This window comes from Triticum aestivum, chromosome 2B (genome assembly GCF_018294505.1).
Source record: "Triticum aestivum cultivar Chinese Spring chromosome 2B, IWGSC CS RefSeq v2.1, whole genome shotgun sequence".
Lineage (NCBI taxonomy): Eukaryota > Viridiplantae > Streptophyta > Magnoliopsida > Poales > Poaceae > Triticum > Triticum aestivum.
This window is the reverse complement of record NC_057798.1, coordinates 483,869,635-483,892,062: the sequence shown is the minus strand read 5'-3', so window position 1 is coordinate 483,892,062 and position 22,428 is coordinate 483,869,635.

Genomic DNA, 22,428 nt, shown 5'->3' with positions numbered 1-22,428 from the left:
AGGCCCATATTGCAATTTCTGAAAAATCTCTAAGGGCCCATGTGGGTTATATGGCACTAGGTGTGGTGGGAAGTTTAGTCCCACCCCGGAAGTGGAAGGAGAGTTGGAGTGGTTTATAAGGGTTTCTCTTCTACATGCTATTGGAGCTTGAGAAGAGAAGAGGCCCTCGCGCACTCCTCCTCCGCCGCCCGCCTCGCCAAGCCACGCCTCGTCACGACGCGCCGCGGGTTGCGGGATTGAGCCGAGCCGAGCTCACACCTACGCGCTTATTTTTGCCAGTCACTAACGAAGAGTTTTCTGACAGCTGGGCCACGATCTGAGACGTCGGATCGTGGGCTGTCACGGACTCGGACGTGGGTCGAGCCCACGTCTCTCCACGCGGCTGCACCTATAAGTATGCGGTGTCTCCTAACCCTAGCCGCCACGAACAGATCACATCTGCTCACGCGCACGCCCACCGTCGTTCCTTTGCTGCTGCTGCCGCCGGTGACTCCATCCCGTCCGCCACGTACACGGTCGACGGGAGAGCAGGTCTCCGAAACCACGCCCTTCTGGTTCCTGTACGGGGTGAGGGGCGAATAGGTTTTTGGGCAGCGATTACGCGACTGCTCGCTTTCGATCGTCTACTTCCTCTACGTCCGCGTCGCCTTCGTCATCACCATGTCCACCGACGCCGACCGTGCCGCCGCCGAGAAAGCTGAAGCCGACAAGAAGGTCGCCGAGGACGCCGCTGCTGCCACCAAAGCCGCGGCCTCTGCGTGGCCTACTGGAGGGTATAACTCGTTTATCCCGCTCCTGATTATTTTCATATTAGCAGTACTAGTAGTATGTGTAGATTTGTCTACTGTTTGCTTAGTACGTGCATGTTTAGATCAGAGTGAGTACATCATCAACTTAGTCAATGCCATGCTAGTGATTTACTCATGGATTAATTTAATCGAGAAATTGCCTATTTACTCAACATGACCATTGCAGAATGTTATGTTCATTTGCAAAGACAGTGCTCTAACCTTTTCATCAGAAAAGTTAGGACGCATTCGCTTGTTTTTTCTATTATGGGATCTTTGTCTACCCATCAATTCACCAATATTCACTATTAGACGATAAAAGAATTTTTCCGACAAAGGGTGGATTTTAATTGGTTTAAAATGGACCATCAAGAGAATACAAACAAAAAAAACATACCCGCCCTTTGTATAGGTAGGATGCACGCAGCCAACAACAACACACATAAATAAAACATGCCAGCAAATAGCAAAGTCATATAAGACCAAAGCTCTGCGTAGCCGCGTGGGCAAGGAAAAAAAGCAAAATGATCAGATCTGTGATCGACAAACTACAACAATGATCATATCCGCACCAACAATCTCATGACATCACACAGACGATAGGTTCTTCAACAACAACGTCTTCAAGAAGGGAGCGATGCTCAAGCGCCACCGTCACCAGACCCAATCGCTCATAGCCAAATTCTAGATTTCAACCTTGAAAAAACAGACCGAGCATGTCCGAACAATGCCTACAATAAGGTAATGACAACACACATAAACAAAACATGCTAGCAAATAGCAAAGTCATATAAGACCAAAGCTATGCGTAGCCGCGTGGGCAAGGAAAAAAAGCAAAATGATCAGATCTGTGATCGACAAACTACAACAATGATCATATCCGCACCAACAATCTCGTGACATCACACAGACGATAGGTTCTTCAACAACGTCTTCAAGAAGGGAGTGATGCTCAAGCGCCACCATCACCAGACCCAATCACTCATAGCCAGATTCTAGATTTTAACCTTGAAAAAACAGACCGAGCATGTCCGAGCAATGCCTACAATAAGGTAATGACGTAAAAACTTTGCCATTGCCAGCTATGACTAATTCAGGTTAGACCTAGTATTTCATTCCGGAGGTCGAGACTGGGTGCTCGAATAGCACCACCATCCATGATAAAAGAACTAAAGAGCCAAAACACTAGGGTTGGCATTGTGGCACCTGAGCATGGATGCTCGCGATATCTGGTCATGTAGCATGGTTGTGGATTAGTGATGTGCTATCATTTTATGCGTATCCTTCAAGAAATGTGTATATCATGGAACATATATGTCTCAGAGGTATGATGGGCCCGATCCTCAGACCGGTAAGTACGCTTCGCTATGCATCTATTGGCTAAGAACACTATCTACTTGTACGATACCCACGAGTTGGACCCCCATGTGGTACCAGGGAAAAAAGATGTGATGGGTTAGGCTCGGTTGGCCAACCACCAACGGTCCACCAACGCAAGCCAATTTATTCCATCATGACTTGTCAACCACAAAGGTAAAACTTCACTTGAAGTAGATCTCCTCTAAATAGGCTTTCACCTTGCTTTATATATACAGCAAACCACCATGTCCATCCGACAAGGGCAAACGCAGGAGAGAAAAAAAATAAGGATGCTTGGTCAACAACACGAACGTGCCAAAAAACAAAAAGAGAAGGAGATACAAGGCTCCCAGGAGCCTACAACTCAAGGACTAGGCGACGAAGCAAGTCCGCGTCCTGCCGCCACCAGAGCATCAACCATGCCACCTAACCAATCCATGTCCTGGTGCCAAGAAAGCGGGCGCCAATGCAACAAGAAGGCCAAAAATTTGAACACGGATTCAGTGGCACGCCGTAAAAAGACCGCCTCGCTCCCCATCTTGCTACGTCTCGTTCAAATGTTCCAAGGCATCGTGTAGATATTTAGCTTTAAGAAGATGCAACTATAGACCCCCTTCATCCCTGAGAATCCACCACTCCCATCTCAGCATATGGGACACATTCATGCGATGCCTGATTACATAAGCCACCTTGGTCCTTACGGAAGCAGATATCAGCCCACTTCATCATAAGATTGTTGGGAAACGTAGTAGAAAACAAAAAAAAATCGCGCCTACGCACACCCAAGATCAGTATGAAGATGCATAACATGTTGGGATCATGATCGTGTTGGGAAACGTAGCATGCAATTTCAAAAAAATTCCTACGCTCACGCAAGATCTATCTAGGAGATGCATAGCAACGAGAGGGGGAGAGTGTGTCCACGTATCCTCGTAGACCGAAAACGGAAGCGTTTGACAACACGGTTGATGTAGTCGAACTTCTTCTCATTCCGACCGATCAAGCACCGAACGTACGGCACCTCCGAGTTCTGCACACGTTCAGCTCGATGACGTCCCTCAAACTCTTGATACAGCAAAGTGTCGAGGGAGAGTTCCATCAGCATGATGGCGTGGTGACGATGATGGTGAAGTGATATGTGCAGGGCTTCGCCTAAGCACTACGAAGATATGACCGGAGGCGTAAACTATGGAGGGGGGCGCCTCACACGGCTAACAATTGTTGGTGTGTGTTCTAGCGGTGCCCCCCTCATATATATAGGTTGGAGGGGAGAAGAGGCAGCCAAGGGGGCGCCCCAAGTAGGAGGAATCCTACATGTGCGCCTCCCAATTTGGCCTTCCCCTTCCATATTCACCTGGAGGGGGAAGTGAAAGGATCGAGAAGAGGTGTCTAGAGGGGGGTGATTAGACCCTCAACAAGTAAAAATAGCAGTTTTTAAGTTTTTCAAGTTGAGGTTGGAAATTAGCACAATTTCAAACATTTACAATACAATTCAAGCAAGCATGCAAAGAGTATATGAGCAGCGGAAAGTAAAGCATGCAACTTGCAAGAAAGTAAAGGGATGTGATTGGATTGTGCAAACGCAATTGGAGACACGGAGATTTTTGGCATGGTTCCGATAGGTGGTGCTATCGTACATCCACGTTGGTGGAGACTTCAACCCACGAAGGGTAACGGTTGCGCGAGTCACAGAGGGCTCCACCCACGAAGGGTCCACGAAGAAGCAACCTTGTCTATCCCACCATGACCATCGCCTACGAAGGACTTGCCTCACTTGGGTAGATCTTCACGAAGTAGGCGATCTTCTTGCCCTTACAAAATTCTTGGTTCAACTCCACAATCTTGACGGAGGCTCCCAAGTGACACCTAACCAATCTAGGAGACTCTCCAAAAGGTAATAGATGGTGTGTTGATGATGAACTCCTTGCTCTTGTGCTTCAAATGATAGTCTCCCCAACACTCAACTCTCTCACACAGATTTGGCTATGGTGGAAAGATGATTTGAGTGGAAAGCAACTTGGGGAAGGCTAGAGATCAAGATTCTTGTGGTTGAAATGGAATGTCTTGGTCTCAACACATGAGTAGGTGGTTCTCTCTCAGAAAATGAATGCTGGAAGTGTAGGCACGTTCTGATGGCTCTCTCCACGAATGAAGAATGGATGGAGGGGTATATATAGCCTCCACACAAAATCTAACCGTTACACACAGATTCCCAAACTTGGTGAGACCGAATGGTAAAACTCGGTCAGATCGATTTAGGTCAAAATGCGGAAGTTATAGTTTTCCGTGGGACCGACAAGGTCAACTTGGTGGGACCGATGTGCAAGGGTTAGGGTAAAACCTCATCTCCGTTTGAACGATTACACAAACTCGGTGGGACCGATTTTGGTAATGAGCAAACAGAGAATTGGTCAAGCAACCTCGGTGGGACCGGTTGCACAAACTCGGTGAGACCGAAATTATTGCAATAGGTCATAGATTTTGCAAGCCCATCTCGGTGAGACCGAGATCCCATCCGTGAGACCGAACTGGTTAGGGTTTGGCAGTGGCTATGTCAATGAACTCGGTGGCGCCGGATAGATCAAATCGGTGGGGCCGAGTTTGACTTTTAAGTTTAGGACATATGTGGATATGAGAAAGTGGTTGAGGGCTTTGGAGCATATCACTAAGCACTTTGAGCAAGCAAGCCATTCAGCAACACCTCATCCCCTTTTAATAGTATTGGATTTCCTATGGACTCAAAGTGATCTTGGATCACTAAAATAAAAATGTAGAGTCTTGAGCTTTTGCCAATGTTTGTCCTTAGCATCTTGAAGGGGTTCCACATCCTCTTGTCCATGCCACTCCAATGTCGAACTTATCTGAAATATACTAGATGAAAATATTAGTCCAACAAGAGTATGTTGACATTAATTACCAAAATCACCCAGGGAGCACTTGTGCTTTCAATCTACCCCTTTTTGGTAATTGATGACAACATACACCAAAGCTTTAGATAAAGATATGAAGAAATTAGCAAGTAAAGCTTTGGAAGGACATGCAACATGCATTAGCTCCCCCTACATGTATGCAATCATGTGAAGATAAATCATAAGAGTATGAGAATGCATAAACATGACAGAGCAAGCAATGAGTTACATGTTTCTTGTCTATATGCATCAGAGCAAATGGTGTAGATACTTGAAATATACCTTCATGTTCATGAATCTCTCTCGCAAAAAATATATACCACATCAAGAGATCTTCATGCACATGAGTGTGATGCATATACTTACCTTGTGGTCTTGAACTAGCTTTGGAAGAGATGAACCTGAGTAAACAAGGTTAGATAAAACAATCTACTAGACAGAGCAAGAACAGGAGATCACAAGAATACCAAGATTGGGATGACATGTTGATAGTGAGTACTAGGTACTCTAGTTGGTTATATACATGTCCCCAAGGATAAAGATATGCAATGAATTCGAAGGATTTTCTTCCCTTAGGACTGATCTCTCCCCCCCTGAATCTGACATTGGATAGTGGGAGAAGATAGGGAAAGAAAATCAGAGCAAACAAGAACACCAGAGCAAAATAGTCACAATCACATACCATCATGTCTTTCCCCTCTTAAAGACATGAGACAAATTTCCTCTTAAGAATAAGAAGCATCAGGAGAAGCTTTAGGAGTGCATTCTCTCTTATGTGATAAGATTTGATGTGCTCTCTCTCCCCCTTTGACATCAATTTCCAAGAAGGGACTTCTAGAGCATGAGTCAAGTAGGTTTGGTCCTTGAGTCACATTACAAAGCAACATGTAATAGGATGCTGGTAGAGGACAAGTATCATTGAGTGGAGCTGGAGAAAATGTGCAGGATGCAAGTGACACAATATTTTTCTCAGCATTGAAGTCAGTAACACCGAGTTGTTATTTTTGGTGGCACCAAGATGGTTCGGTTTGGTCGAAGTAAACGAACCGGTGAGCCGAGTTCAATCCAAAGAGAAAACACTTGTCACCTCAGCTCACTTAGCAAATAAGATCTCACAAAGATATGCAAGGAATTAACTGAAGCATTTTCAATGAATTGGATGCAGGGAATGCAGAACAAGGCAGAGAAAAGAAAAGAAATCTAGATGAAGTTTTTTTTGAAAGGGGAACAAGCATGCAAGAGACAAATGCAAGAGCATAGATAAACAACAGAACTTCATCTAGAAATGGTCAGTGACAAAGTCACCTTTGTTAGAGTATATTGACTTAGGAGTCAAGTGAAGACACTTGATCACAGGTCATACTCATCGTTTAAGCTCAAAAATGGGGTTGCCATTTTTCGTTTAAGCATTTTGATGTATTCTCATCTTGTTGAGTTGCTTTGACCCATGTGTCGGTGTCAAAACCGGCGGATCTCGGGTAGGGGGTCCCGATCTGTGCGTCAAGGCTGATGGTAACAGGAAGCAAGAGACACAGATGTTTACCCAGGTTCGGGCCCTCTCGATGGAGGTAAAACCCTACTTCCTGCTTGATTAATATTGAAGATATGGGTAGTACAAGAGTAGATCTATCACGAGATCGTAGAGGCTAAACCCTAAGAGCTAGCCTATGATGGTTTGATTGTAATTGTGATCGGCCTTCTAAGGAGCAACCTCTCCGGTTTATATAGACATCAAAGAGGACTAGGGTTTACATGGAGTCGGTTACAAAGAAGGAAATATAATATCCGGATCGCCAAGCTTGTCTTCCACGCAAAGGAGAGTCCCATCCGGACATGGGCCGAAGTCTTGAGTCTTGTATCTTCACGCTTCAATAGTCCGGACGTTGTACACAGTCCGGCTGTCCGGATACCCCCTAATCCAGGACTCCCTCGGTAGCCCCTGAACCAAGCTTCAATTACGATGAGTCCGGCGTGCAATATTGTCTTCGGCATTGCAAGGCAGGTTCCTTCTCCGAATACTCCAAAGTGGTTATCGAACACATAGACCATGTCCGGATCTGCAAGATGATCTTCACATAGCATAAATCTGATCTGCTGGCGATCTTCGTGCGCCGCGCCCTTGCATCGTGGCCTGGTCCAACGCGAAACGGCATTTCTTACCCCACCTTGACTCATGTTACGAGACGGTTTTATTGGCACGTCCCGTCGAGGCAGAGATCATGTTCCTCTTATTACAGGATTTTCCATTAATATGGGCGTGCGTGACCCCACGACGGCCGTTGGTATAACTCTGTGTGTTTTTAGATAAGCCTCAAACGGTCACACCGAGGACTCTTGATATTCACCTTCTTTATAAAGGGGTCGAGGCCTGTGCCTCTCTTCCGCCTTCCTCGCGCCTTCTCACACCTCGAGTTCTAACACCCGAAACCTAAGCTCCAACACCCCAGATCCTCCAATATGTCCGGATCTGACCCTCAAGGCTGGTGGGTGGCCTCCTCGATTCAAAAGGAAGACACTGCGAAGCTTAGGGAGGTCGGATACCTGACCACCGACATCCAGCACCGGCTTCCTGCTCCAGGGCAGGTCATCAGTACACCGGAGCCCAATGAGTGCGTCGTGTTTGTCCCTCACTTCCTCCGCGGCTTGGGCTTCACCCTCTATCCCTTCGTGAGGGGGCTCATGTTCTACTATGGTTGGATTTTCATGATCTGGCTCCAGACACTATCCTCCATATCTCGTTGTTCATTATCGTGTGCGAGGCTTTTCTCCACGTCACCCCACACTTCGGCTTATGGCTCAAGACCTTCAATGTGAAGCCGAAGATGATCGAGGGGCGACATGTGGAGTGCATAGGTGCCGTAATAAGCAGGAACGCCGATGCCCCATGGCCAGAGGGTTGTTTCCCAGAAGTATCCGACGTATGGCAACGGAGGTGGTTCTATGTCACGGCTCCCAGAGGCACAAAGTGGGTGGTTGCTCCCGAGTTCCGCTCGGTCCCTCCATCACAACTAGCGTCTTGGACCGATGTAGGACAGAATTAGGGGCCCGTTGGTGATGTACAAGTACTGCAGAATCGCATTTGGGAGCTTCTTGAGAGGGACATTAACCTTGTCAGCATAATGCAAGTGATGTTGATCCCATGGATGTTGCCGTGCCAACGCCGGCCTCTCCGGATGTGGGAGTTCAATCCGGAGGGTCCGCGGACTGTCAAGCACTTCTTTAGCTTGAAGCTCGAAGGGATGTGCAAATTATTCTTCGGGCAGAAAGTAGTGTCCGGACACCACCGAGGATGCGGGCCTAAGCTGCAATCGCCTAGATACCCAAGTAAGTAGCCTTGATATCGGACACCTTGTTTTGAATTTGTCATCATTGTTTATTCTGAAAATCATCTGTGGCCAGGAATGGCTCAGCAAGGCGGAGAGAATCAGGTGTCCGGCGCCACTTCCCGAAGGCTCGCCTGGTCCCACCATGGCCAAGATGCTTGACCGGGTACTCAGCAGAATGCCCTCAGGGAAGGATGAGGGGAAGAACGAAGAAACCGAACTCCACACGCTACGCATCCGAACCGGGGGAATTGTTACCTCCCCTAAGGAGGATAGTCGGGAAAGGGAGGCTAAGGCCTCCTCCCCGCGCGGGAAGAAGAGGGCTGCCTCCGAAGACTTGGAGGTGGAGATGCCCAAACCAGGGAAAAAGGCATCCCCAGGGGCCCCTGCCCCGACGGGCACCCTCACCGCGTCATGCCCACCAACGGGCCAGCCCTCCACCGAGCTGTAAGTCAATCTACAATTTGAAGGTACTGTGTCTCTCCTAGATCAATAACCAGGATTCGACTTTTTGCAGTCCGGCTAGCAGCTCTTCTCAACAGGGTTCGTCTTCGGGGGACCTTCCTCCGGAGATGATGGAGAGCGAGACCCCACCCGCCTCTCCGACTCATGAAGCGGGCGACACCGAGGTGTCGTCACGGAGGAGTCCGGATCTGCCGAAGCCGGAAGCCAATACGTCAGCCGCCCTGAGTCCGGAGCGTTTAGCTCACATGAGGGGCGATGGGAAGGGTCTGGCACAGTTCAATGTCCGGCCAGATGTACTGACAGGCTTACTGGAGCGAGCTGCGCTCTCGGAGGAGCACCTCTCATTAATGAGCACGGTGCTCAAGAAGATTTCATCCGCTACAAGCGGTTTGAATGAAGCATTCACAAGCCTGCTCAAAGGCTTTGAGGTATGTAATGAAGAATACACTACTTCTTTGGCTGTGAGGCACGCGCTAGGTGTGCTCCATATAGATAGTAGCCCCTGAGACTCTGGCTACCCGCCCTAGGCGGCAAACGGGGGATCATAAACCAATGATTGTGCTGTAAATATGTGCAGATACCTGTGGGTCCGGCCGCCGGCCAGTCCGTTGAAGTTGCCGAACTAACGAGGCAGATTGGATCAATTGATGTCGATATCACGCTGGTGAATGAGCGGCTGGACAAATCACAAGGTATGTGTACTGCCTTCCTTTGTATAGGAAAATATGAAGGTGGCATGATATTAATGTAATATGTTTTGGACTGCAGATGGTGCTGCTGCCGTGGAGGCCCTGAGGGCGGAACTTGCCCAAGCTAAGGAACAAGCTCGGGTGAGCAATGCGGCTGCCCTAAAGGCGGCCGAGGAATTGAGGGCCGAACAGGCTGCTCATCGCCGAAGCGAGGAAAAGATAGCCGAAATGGCTGTTGAGTTAAAAAATGCCGCTGACCAGTATGAGCTCCTTAAAAAGGATCATGAGGATAATTCGGCCGACCTGAACAAGGCACTTAATGCCACCAAGGAAATACATACCGAGCTCAGGGGTGCGCGGGAGGAGCATCAACAGGCCGGTAAAATCGTGGCTCGGGGCTCCTATTTGATGCGGACAAAGTTTTTCGATCTGAAGTACGCTCCCCTGGATGGACGCTGGAGTCCTGCGGACGCATATGCGGATTTGGCGAAGAGTACGGCTGACGATGCCGAGTTCTTCAAAGATCAAGGTGATAAGGAAGTGGAGAAACTTTTTTGGTCGCAATTCAATGCTCCCACTCGCCCGCTGCCGTTAAGTGACAAGATGGCTGCTGTAGCGGAGCTTCACAGTCTGTCCGGGCTTGCAATGCGGTCTGTAATAGACCATCTTTGGCCTAAGGGGCCTAAGCCCGACAGTTACTTTGGCTTGGTGCAACAATTCCTTGGGACCGTGCCTCAGATCGATGCCATGAGAAGGTCGGCGTGCATAGAAGGTGCGCGGATGGCTCTTGTCCGCGTTAAAGCCTATTGGACAGATGTGGAGGCCATCATTATAGCGACCCAGGATCCGGCGGGGGGCCAATATCCGGCCGAGCACTACTTGGCGCAGGTCACAGAAGGTGCCCGCCTAATAGAGGCGCAGTGCTCGAAGAATGTCTTGTTCGAATGATGAATTGAATCATTGTAAAAACAATGTTTATTTTGATTATGAGGCTATATTTATACTATTTGCTTGAAAATATGATTGTGTCCCCTATGCGGCCGTTAATATATATATATATATATATATAAAATTCGAAAATTAGCAGTCGTTGGCTTCAGCCCCCTCGCATACAATGCGGGGGTGTTCGCAAAAAATATGCTTAATCACACTTGATCCAACGTCTTGGTCCCTTAAGGAGGTGATCGCACGTCGAACTAGGCAACCGGACTATATAGCTGTAACACTTTCGCTTAGCCATGGGAGTCTAACGTTGGGGCTACTATGTAGCCCCTGGTACCTTCGCGTGCATCCAAATACAGGCGCGTATGTACATGACTGGGAAATGGCCCTTCGTTAATGCGGAGGAATCCTAAAGATTCCAGTGAGTCTTCGAGTGGTTGAACAGTCTCTCGCTGCATCATGACAGTCAATTTTCGGCTTTCTCTACTAAGGTGCTCATCCAGAATAACCAGGGCACGATCGCAATAGTTCTCCTTTGTCCACCTTAGCCGATAATAACGGAACGTAAGGCGGGAAACCCAGGAGCCGGGAAACCCCAACATTTGACCAAAGACATGATTCGGAGTGGATGCATATAAGGCCAAACTCGTGACGCCGAACACTCCCGAAGGTATTCGGACTTTATAACAGATGATGGGCTCAAGAATGCACATTCATTATAAACACTGTGTTTCCAGGTACATGCGTTAATCTGTCGTGGCAAAATGCCAAAAACGGCAGTATCCTCTGTGGGTATGGAACCCATGGGATGGTTAAACAACAAGAGGCAATAGAAAAGGTTTACACAAGGGCTTAATATAAAAAGAAACCTGTTGAACGGGGCCCCGCTGCACGTCTGCACCTTTGTCTCCGTTGTGCCATATCCCAGAAAGGTATCGCGCGAATGTTGTCTGTGGAAAAAGAAAACTCATAGGAGAGTACAACGTAAGTATGCGATGGATAGTAAAAGTGTAAGATGTTGACCTGCCAATAAGGTTGAGCCAAGTGTGGGGTTTTATTAAGTATTTATAGCCCATGGTATCCTCTATGGGATTACATATACGATGCCCTGGTTTGATCTGGGCTACCGGACTCGTCTAACCGTGTGTGTGGTCTTAACGACCAGTCATGTTTTTTTTATATTGGAGGTCTCTTATAGTCCGGCTGCTAGGGCCGTCGCGTGTTCCTCTGCGTGTGAAGAGCGCTCTGTTATTCCACTAACGGTGATGACTCCACGTGGACCGAGCATCTTGAGTGTAAGGTAGCCATAGTGCGGCAATGCGTTGAAGCGGGCGAAGGCCGTTCTTCCAAGCAATGCATGATAGTTGCTTTGGAAGGGTGCGATGATGAAGAGTAGTTCTTCGCTTCTGGAGTTGCCTGGAGAGCCAAATGTTACCTCCATTATGGCAGAGCCCCTGCTGTAGGCTTCAATGCCTGGTATCACCCCTTCAAAGGTGGTGTTGCTTTTACTAATTCTGGATGGGTCTATCCCCATCCTGTGGACAGTGTCCTCGTATATTAGATTGAGACTGCTGCCGCCGTCCATGAGGATGTGGGTGAGATGGTATCCATTGATTATTGGGTCGAGCACCAAGGCCTCTGATCCTTCGCGCCGAATACTAGTTCGACCGTCTGAGTGGTCGAAGGTGATCGGATAAGACATCCAGTAGTTAGGTGTAGGTGCGACGGGCTCTATATCGTGCGCGTCTCTATGCGTGCGTTCGTGCCTGCTCATGGATGTACAAGTCGCGTGGATCATGTTCACTGTTTTAACCTCTAGCAGGAATTTTTTTGTCCCCCAGTGTTCGGCTGGCGAGGTTCATCCTCGTCTTCACTTGGTGTTTCCCTTCCCCTGTGTTTGGCATTTAATTTGCCGACCTGCTTGAAGACCCTGCACTCTCTGTGCGTGTGGTTCGCAGGTTTGTCCGGGGTGCCATGAATTTGGCACAGTCTGTCCAGGACTCTGTTCAGACTGGACGGTCCCTCTTTGCTGCCTTTAGATGGCTTATTTTGCTGATTAGGTCGAGAGCCCCTGAATCCGACATTAACCGTTGTGTTATCCGGGCTCTCTTCCTTGTTCCGGCGTTTGTTTTTATTACGCCATGGCTTCCTGTTTCCATCTCTTATTTCAGATGTGCTGGGGTCGCTGGTGCCTTTACGGGCTAGCCAGCTATCTTCACCCGCGCAAAAGCGGGTCATAAGGCTTGTTAGGGCTGCCATTGTCCTTGGCTTTTCTTGGCCGAGGTGTCTGGCAAGCCACTCGTCGCGGATGCTGTGTTTGAATGCCGCTAAGGCTTCGGCATCCGGACAATCGACAATTTGATTCTTAGTGAGGAATCTATTCCAAAGTTTTCGGGCGGACTCTCTGGGTTGTTGGACTATGTGACTTAAATCGTCAGCATCCGGAGGCCGGACATAAGTCCCTTGAAAATTTGTCCTGAAAGCGTCCTCGAGTTCCTCCCAACTCCCGATTGAATTTTCGGGGAGGCTTTTCAACCAGTGTCTAGCTGGTCCCTTTAGTTTGAGGGGAAGGTATTTGATGGCGTGGAGGTCATCCCCACGAGCCATATGTATATGTAGGATAAAGTCCTTGATCCAGACCCCTGGGTCTGTTGCTCCGTCGTATGCCTCTATGTTCACAGGTTTAAAGCCCTGTGGGAATTCATGGTCCAGTACCTCTTCGGTAAAGCACAGGGGGTGAACAGCCCCTCCGTATCTGGACGTGCTGTGGCATGCCGTCGGCTGTTGTTGTGTCCGGTGTTTATTCCGAACTGGTATTTGATTGGCATAATCATTTTGATGACTACAGCCCCTCGCCGGGGTGTGTCCTTTAGATCCGTAGATGGACCTAGCTGCGCCAGCTTTCTTATCCAGGTGCTCACGTAGATCGTGCGCGGCGTCGGTAGCTGCTTTGTTGCGGTTATGAAGTGGTACGTCTGGCCTCCTAGTTGTGTCACTCTTTGGTGGAACGGCCTCGTCGTCGAATTCTGGCAGTAGCTTGCGTTTTGGGTAGCTCTTTGTATGGCGATCGTTGCCATATCTTTCTTCAGTGTCTAGTACTTTGTTCCATCTGCGGTTGAGCATTTCCTGTGCGGCTTTAAGCCGTTGCTTCTACTTCTTCAGACTTCTTGCTGTGGCCATAAGCTTTCTGTGGAGGTTATCTCGTTCCACGCATTCTTCCGGAATGATGAATGCATCATCGTCCGGACTGTCTTCTTGTCTTGGGCCGGTTTGATGAACTCGTCCCTCTGGATCATTGTCTTTGGGCGTCTGCTCCGAACTGTGTTCAGCGCGACCTGGCTCGTCCTGCTCCATCGCTGGTTCCCTATGGTCATTTTTGCCTTCAGGGTTGACCGGAGTATCGATCCTTCTGGCGCTCTTACTGCTATTTTTACTGTTGCTGGACTTGGAACGGCGTCTGCGCCGTCGCTTTGGCTTTTGCCTGGGGGTTTTATCTTCCGGATTGTCACTGTCGTCCTCCTTGGGTGTATCCACCATGTATATGTATATGACGAGGCGGAAGTCCGTCACCCCATAGATTCTGAATCTTCTCCTGCATCATCATCCATACCGTCGATGCCTTCGGAGTCGAAGTCAAGCGCGTCGGTTAAATCATCGACTGTGGCTATGAAGTGGGTGGTGGGTGGGTAACGAATTTCTTCGTTGTCTGCTTCCCACTCGAGCCGGACATAGTTCGGCTCAGAATTTTCTGTCAAAGAGAGAGTTTTTAATGAGTTCAGCATGTCACCAAAGGGCGAGTGCTGGAAGATGTCCGCAGCGGTGAACTCCATTACCGGAGCCCAACCTGGCTCGACTGGCTCGGGAGTGCACGAATAGGAACCTACAACCGGATACGAGTCTGGGAGTCCGGAGTCACAGGCCTCCTCTAAAGTGAGGCCCGTGTTCGGCTCCACCGCTGATGAGGGTACGGCCTGCGGGGCGGGGTCCATCCCTCCGTCCTTGGGCAATGCAGCCTGCTCCAGATTTGAGTTCGGGGCTGCTGCAGGGGCGATATCCCAAGAGTTGTCCGACAGCATGTCTAAGCCATGCCTGTCGTGACTGTCCGGTGCTCTTGGCATAGGCTCGAATCCGTCGAAGATCAAGTCTCCGCGAAAGTCTGCCGTGTAGTTCAGGCTTCCGAACCTGATCTGATGGCCAGGGGCATAACTGCCGATCTGCTCGAGATGGCCAAGCGAATTGGCCCGCAGGGCAAAGCCACCGAACACGAAAGTCTGTCCGAGGAGGAAAGTCTCCCCCTGGACCGTGTTATTGACGTTTGAAGGTGCCATCAAGCCCTGCAGCAACGACACATAGGAACTCTCAATGAAAGCACCAATGTCGGTGTCAAAACTGGCGGATCTCGGGTAGGGGGTCCCGATCTGTGCGTCAAGGCTGATGGTAACAGGAAGCAAGGGACACAGATGTTTACCCAGGTTCGGGCCCTCTCGATGGAGGTAAAACCCTACTTCCTGCTTGATTAATATTGAAGATATGGGTAGTACAAGAGTAGATCTACCACAAGATCGTAGAGGCTAAACCCTAAGAGCTAGCCTATGATGGTATGATTGTAATTGTGATCGGCCTTCTAAGGACCAACCTCTCTGGTTTATATAGACACGGAGAGGACAAGGGTTTACATGGAGTCGGTTACAAGGAAGGAAATATAATATCCGGATCGCCAAGCTTGTCTTCCACGCAAAGGAGAGTCCCATCCGGACACGGGCCGAAGTCTTGAGTCTTGTATCTTCACGCTTCAATAGTCCGGACGTTGTACACAGTCCGGCTGTCCGGATACCCCCTAATCCAGGACTCCCTCAGCATGTCTTGGGGTAAAGCTTCTCTAAGATGGAATGACATACCTTTTGTGGTGGTGTTGATCTTAACCATGTAGTTGAACTTGTGTGGGATGCTCAAGGTTGATGTAGCTCATCAAGAGTTGGGAGCATCACTTGTACTTGAAGTTCATCTACCTACATGGGTTATTCTTGCAAGGAATAGCACTTGTGTATCGAAAAATACAATCATGAAATTTGATATAAAGAAATTGTCAAAGGATATATTGAAAGGATTCATGATTCCTTGTCTTCAACCACCATTTTGTAGAGACTTGGAGATGTAGAGATTGCTTATAATGTGATTGAGTTGCAATCTCATAGAGTTGGGCTTATCCAAGTACCTACAAGGGTTAGATAGCATGCAAGTGTACAAGTATATCCAAGACATATGATCATCATCATAAGAGAAATACCAAGGATTAGTCATAGTAAGGCTCATGCCTTGCATGCATCCACATGGAGTTTCTACTCCAAGTTTGAGGCATCAATGATGTTCAATTCACCTCTCAAGCGGAACACTTTCTCGTCAAGCAGTTTGGTGAATATATATGCCAATTGCTTATCGGTATGAACATGCTTAAGTTTGATATCTCCCTTAGCAACATGATCTCAAATTAAATGATGGCAAACTTCAATATTCTTAGTTCGAGAATGTTGCACAGGATTATGAGCAATCTTAATATCACTCTCATTGTCATAAAGCAATGGAACATGTTTCACATATATCTCATAATATTTAAGAGTTTGGGTCATCCAAAGTAATTGAGCACAACATGAACCGGCGGCAATGTATTATGCTTCGGCGGTGGATAAGGATACCGAGTTTTGTTTCTTGGAGGACCAAGACACAAGAGATCTACCAAGAAATTGACAAGTACCCGAAGTGGACTTTCTATCAACCTTATCACTAGCATAGTCCGAGTCGGGGTAGCCAACAAGATTAAAATAAGACCTCTTAGGATACCAAATGCCAAAATTTGGTGTATGTATTAAGTATCTCACTATCCTTTTCACAGCCTTAAGATGACATTCTTTGGGGGCCGCTTGATATTGTGCACACATGCACAAACTTAGCATGATATCGGGATGGGAGGCACATAGATATAACAATGAACCAATCATAGAGTAGTAAACCTTTTGGTCAACCGGTTCGCCATCCTTTTGTCAAGTCAAGATGTCCACTGGTAGGCATGGGGGTATTCATACCTTTGCATTCTTTCATGTTGAACTTCTTGAATAAGTCCTTGATGTACTTTGTTTGAGAGATAAAGGTTCCCTCCTTGGTTTGCTTGATTTGCAAACCAAGAAAGAACTTGAGTTCACTCATCATAGACATCTCAAACTTCTCCGACATTAGCTTTCCAAACTTTTCACTAAAATGAGGGTTAGTTGAACCAAATATGATATCATCAACATAAATTTGGCACACAAATAATTCTCCATTAACCCTTTTAGTAAAGAGTGTAGAATAAATTTTACCAATTTCAAACCCTTTTTCAAGAAGAAACTTAGTCAAGCATTTATACCATGCTCTAGGAGCTTGTTTAAGACCATAAAGAGCTTTGTGAAGTTCGTACACATGGTCGGGTTTCTTAGGATTAACAAAGCCTGGAGGTTGTTTAACATAAACTTCCTCCTCAATTTCACCATGTAGAAAAGCACTTTTGATGTCCATTTGATATAAGGTAATGTCATCATGATTGACATAAGCAAGTAAGATGCGAATGGACTCAAGTTTAGCAACGAGGGCATATGTCTCACCGTACTCCATACCTTCAACTTGAGTGTAGCCTTGAGCAACTAGACGAGCCTTGTTGCGCACAACTTGTCCATCTTCATCTTGCTTGTTCCGAAACACCCATTTGGTTCCAATGACATTGTGCTTCTCATCGGACTTTTCAACCAACGTCCACACTTGGTTCCTCTCAAAGTTATGTAGCTATTCATGCATGGCATTTATCCAATCCGGATCTTCCAACGCTTCTTCAACCTTCATAGGTTCTGTCGTGGAATTGTCACGTCAGATGTCCTCGTGAAAGGACTTAGTTGTGGAGCCATCGCAACTAGGAAGCTTGAAGGGGTTAATAGGGACAAAGGACACGAGAGTGTTTATACTAGTTCGGCCCCTTACGGTGAAGGTAAGGCCTACGTCTAGTTGGGTTGGTATTGATGTTTCGATGACCAGGGAGCGAGATACGCTATGCACGGTTCTTGATGAGTTGTTTTCTTGCCCCAAGCCGCCAGCAGGTCGTCCCCTTATATACACGGGTTGACGCCCTGCGGCCTACAGAGTCCCGGCCGGCTTATAACAGTGTCCGGCTCGGTGACTAGTTAAAACTACCTTATGATACAAGTCATGCCATCATGGCGGTTTATTACAACGGGCCTTAAGTCGCCTGCGGGCCTTAAGCCCTCTATGAGCCGCCATCTTCATACTTTGGTCTTGGACTTTTCTCTGGTAAGTCTTCTTTGTGTAACCTGGCCCCTCCTGGGCGGCTTACACAAATAGTTATATCCCCAACATTAGGCCCCAGATTGATTTGAACATGTTCATGTCAATCTTGAAATACCTTATGGAACTGTCCTTAGTCTTTTGTCTTGCATGAAGATTTTAACCCGCCGTGACGTCATCATCTGGATCTGGGTTAAATCACCATGATGTCATATTCAATAAAACTTATTTTGACTCCGTCATATCTTCCAACGGATCTTTGCCTTTACTGACCATCCCGAGAATCGAGGTGTCGGGGCCGCTGGATAATGATGTTTTGGTCTCCTCGTTTCTCGCGCCATCTCGGTCAGTCTTTCCTTATAAATAGGGCGACCTAGGTCTTTCACTCTTCCTTATCTACGTCGTCCTCTTCCTCTTGCTTCCTCTCGAGCTCCGCCGCCACCACCGTCGAACCCCTCGTCTTCACCGACTCAGGCCGCTGCATCAACCTGACTCTGACCAGAGATCAACGGCGAACCTCTGCAGCTCATCCGCATCTGTGAGTTCCTCTCCTTCCCTTTCTTAGATCTGCATTGGAACTTTTTCGAGTTCGTCGGTGTTCATCACCGCCCGACACAAACCCTTGCTAGTTCTTACCTCCAATGCCCTGTTTAGATCATAAAAATTACGTAGAACTGCTGCGGTACTTGTTTGTGTTGATCTTGCATAGAAATAGATCTCATTTCCCTTGTTTGGAAACCCTCTTCGAGTGTATGAACTTCTCTGCCCTATTTTTAGGTCTAGAAATTTTTCCTTTCAAAGCAATATTTTGATCCAGAGTAATAACTATCATCTGTGAAACTTGTTTTTATCACCCGGAAAACTTCTTTCTGGTAAATGCCCTTAAACACAACTGTCGAGGTGTCTAGTTTAAATAAATGACACAGAACCTTAGTTGCTCCTTATGACCTGAAGAATTTTGAACTGCGCTTGATACTGGTAGCGGCTTAAATATTGTTGCACAGTCATCCTTATATCATTAGGCCCCTCCTTAAGCCGCCACCTTGAATAATTAGGATTTTCCTCCCTGGTTAAAATTGAACCGGATCTTCTTATTTTATCATAGGCCAATTGTTGTCATGGCTCCTAAGGCGGCCAAGGCCCCTGTAACCTGCAATTGGGTCCCATCCACAGTTACCAAGAGTAAACTGGTTGAGTTCGTGAAATCTAGCCACCTGCCAAAAAAGGAGGTCATGTCTTATCGTGTCCCTGACCCATCTGAAGAGAAGCCTCATCCCGAAGAAGGGGAGGTGATAGTTTTTACGGATCACATGAGTCAGGGATTTGCTCCTCCCGGTTCAAAATTCTTCAGGGAGGTTTTGAATTTCTTTGATCTTAGACCTCAAGACATCGGACCCAACTCTGTGTCAAGTATTTGCAATTTCCAAGTCTTCTGCGAGGTGTACCTGGGAGAAGAGCCAAGTCTGCTATTGTTCAGGGAACTTTTATACATGAACCGGCAAAATGAACATGCCAACGGGCCGAGTCTTGAGCTTGGCGGCATCTCAATCCAGCGACGGAGAGATTACCTTTTTCCTCATGTTGAGCTGCCGAGTCACCCAAAATCTTGGAACCAAACGTGGTTCTACTGTCAGGACACTTCTGCGGCTGATGAGAAGCCTCTGCCCGGCTTTCGCGCCCTACGCCTTGAATCCAACCATCCGTTACCAGACAAACTGACGACCTTTGAACGTCTGCCTCTCAACCATACCATCAAGAAGATCAAAGCTCTCTTGGGAAATGGCTTAAACGGCGTCGATCTGGTCCGAGTATGGGTCACCTGGCGAGTACTTCCATTAAGCCGCCGTTCCGGCTTAATGTGTACTTATACCGGCGAAAAAGATGACTCGTTACACCATAGTCCTGACGACTTACCAGATGATGTGGTGGAGGCTACGACCCAGTCATTGCTGAAGGAGGGCACTGTGACGAGTAACACCTTCAGCTTACTTCCCTTTTGCAAGAAGAACCCGGCCCATGCAGTAAGTTATCAATCTTAACAAATACTCTTTGCTATGTTTTACCTTCTTTGGTACTCATAATTCCTTATCTTTTCCCACAGGCTGATGATAACTTTTGGAAGGTCAAATATGACCATGAAGCTGCAAAACAAGCCAGGGCAACCAAGAAAGCTGAAAGGAAAGCCGCCAAGACGGGAACCTCAAAGAAAAAGAGACCCAGCGCCTCCGACTTACTCAGATTGGAGGATAGTTCTTCGGATGATGAAGAGGTAATCTTTAAATTTTCTTAATTCCCTTGTTATTACATGTCTGACATTCTATCCCTTCAGGAGGATACGGGGAACAGTCAAGCAGCCAATGAAGAGGTAACTATAATCTCCTCCGACTCAGAGCCTTTGCCAAAGCAAAAGATCCGAAGGGTGACCCGGAAAGTAAGATTTTCACATGCTCTTGCTTATCAAGATCCACAATTTCTTTTGAAGCAACAACAGCTTGAGAACCGGAGGCAGACCCGGAACAACAAGGATGCGGAACTCTCCTCCGGCTTACCTGACGTAACCAGGAAGCGTCGGACTGAGGTTATCTCCGATTTACGTTCTGTTTTACCTTTAGCGGGCTTAATTCGTCATCCTCTTAATTCGTCTGACTCCGATTATCAGGATACCTCTCCTTCTTCCGGTGAATCCATGCAGTCAAACATGCCGGCTTTCAAAACTGCTCCCGGGTAATGTAACCTTATGTACCTTGAATTTTTCTTTACCCATGCTTGCGTATTCATCCTTCTGCCTTTGTTAACAGCATGCAAGTAAAACCCAACAAGAGGGCGAAGAAGAATAAGACGTCCCAAGACCCGATTATAAATGAACCGGTGATTAATGCATCTGCTCCAGACAGCTCTACCCATCAGCCACCGCCTGATCCGGCTTCTGATATTCCAGTGCCAACTTCTGATCCGCCTGCTGAAGATACTCTCAACACAAATGACCCGGAAACTCCTAGCCCGGTTAAGACAGATGAACCGGAAGTGGAGATTGTGAGGTCTCAGTTTGTTGAACCAGGGCGTCCTACCGTCCTTGCCAAATGTTCCGCCAAGGAAAAACTTGCCGAACGCCGAAAAGCCAAACAGGACATTACTGATTACACTCACTTAAGCATTGGTGATATAGTCTCAGGCTATCTGAATCAAGTGCATAATAGTCGTGACCTAGAAATTGACATGGTAAAACAAATACAACACAAATCTGAGGTATAACTTATACTTTTTACCTGAGTATTACATACTGTACCAGCCCCCAAGTCTATCGCTTATGAATAAATATGCTGTAGACTTAGAAATTTGCTTTACTTATTAATTGAACCGGTTCAAAGAGAATATATTTAACCCGGTTATAATATGATAGTTGTAAATTTTGCAATATACATTAGTCCCCAAGTGTCAAGTATCTTTACTTGTAAGGTGCTTGAGACTTAATATGTGTAACCCGGGAGGATAAGGTTAAAATTCTTCAGCATACATTAGCCCCCAAGTGCCAAGTATCTTTACCTGTAAAGTGCTTTGGGACTTGAATGATACCTTACTATAATCCTTACCATAACCTGGTGTCAATGTAGGCTGCCATAAGTCAGTTTGAATTGGAGCTTGCTGTCCTGAAGAGCCGTCTAGAAACTCAAGAACTTGAGACTCAGAAGGCTAACTCCAAATTTGAATTCAGTGTCTCTGAAAATGAGAAACTGAAGAAGAATTTTGAGTCAGAAAAGAGAACTTGGGCTGATGAGAAGGCTTCCCTGGTGACTCGGGCCGAGACAGCAGAAGCATCTCTTGCAGAAGCAACAACCGAGCTGTCCGACTTAAAACGGCAGATATCTCAAATGATCTCAGCCATCTTCGGTAAGTCATCGTGCAAAACTTCAAACCTTGTAACCTTACAATGACTATTGTAATAATTACTTCTGGTTGACTGTTATGCCTGTGCAGATATAGGCCCCAAGAGTACCAACCTGAAGCAAAACATGCTGATCAAGCTTAAAGCAGTTTATACCTCAGTGGAACAGCTATACTCCGGGTCACAACGCGCCTTGGCCGTTGTAGCCTTATCAACTCCACATCCTCGCCTTCTACAGGACGTGTTGAAGATCCTTGCTTTTCTTCCTCAGCGGATCCAAGACTTAAGGCGGGCGTCCTCAAGAGCCGGGGCCGTGGCTGCATTGAGCCGGGCTAAAGCATGGCTCCCAGAACTAGACCCGGCCGACCTTGCCCTTGGATACCCAAGTCTGAAGGAGGACGGCACTGCATTTGACGACCATGACTTCACCGCCTGTGTCAAAGCCATACGTCCCGTGGAGACCCTTATTGGAAATGACACTTATCTTAGCAAGTATGCACCGGCTTATGACAGTGAAAACCGGAGAATTCCAAACACTCCATATGATCAAATCAGCCTGATCCCTCCAATTCGCAAGCATACTTTTGCCCCTGAAGTGGACCCAGCTGGTTTAATAGATGATGAAGCTGAGTTTGAAGCTTTGAGCGGCATTGACTGGGCCTCGTCAACTTTCCAGGACAAAACAGCCGACGGAGAAGCGGAGAAGGATAACCCGGAGGCTTCAAGCCCGCCGAAGGAGTGAAT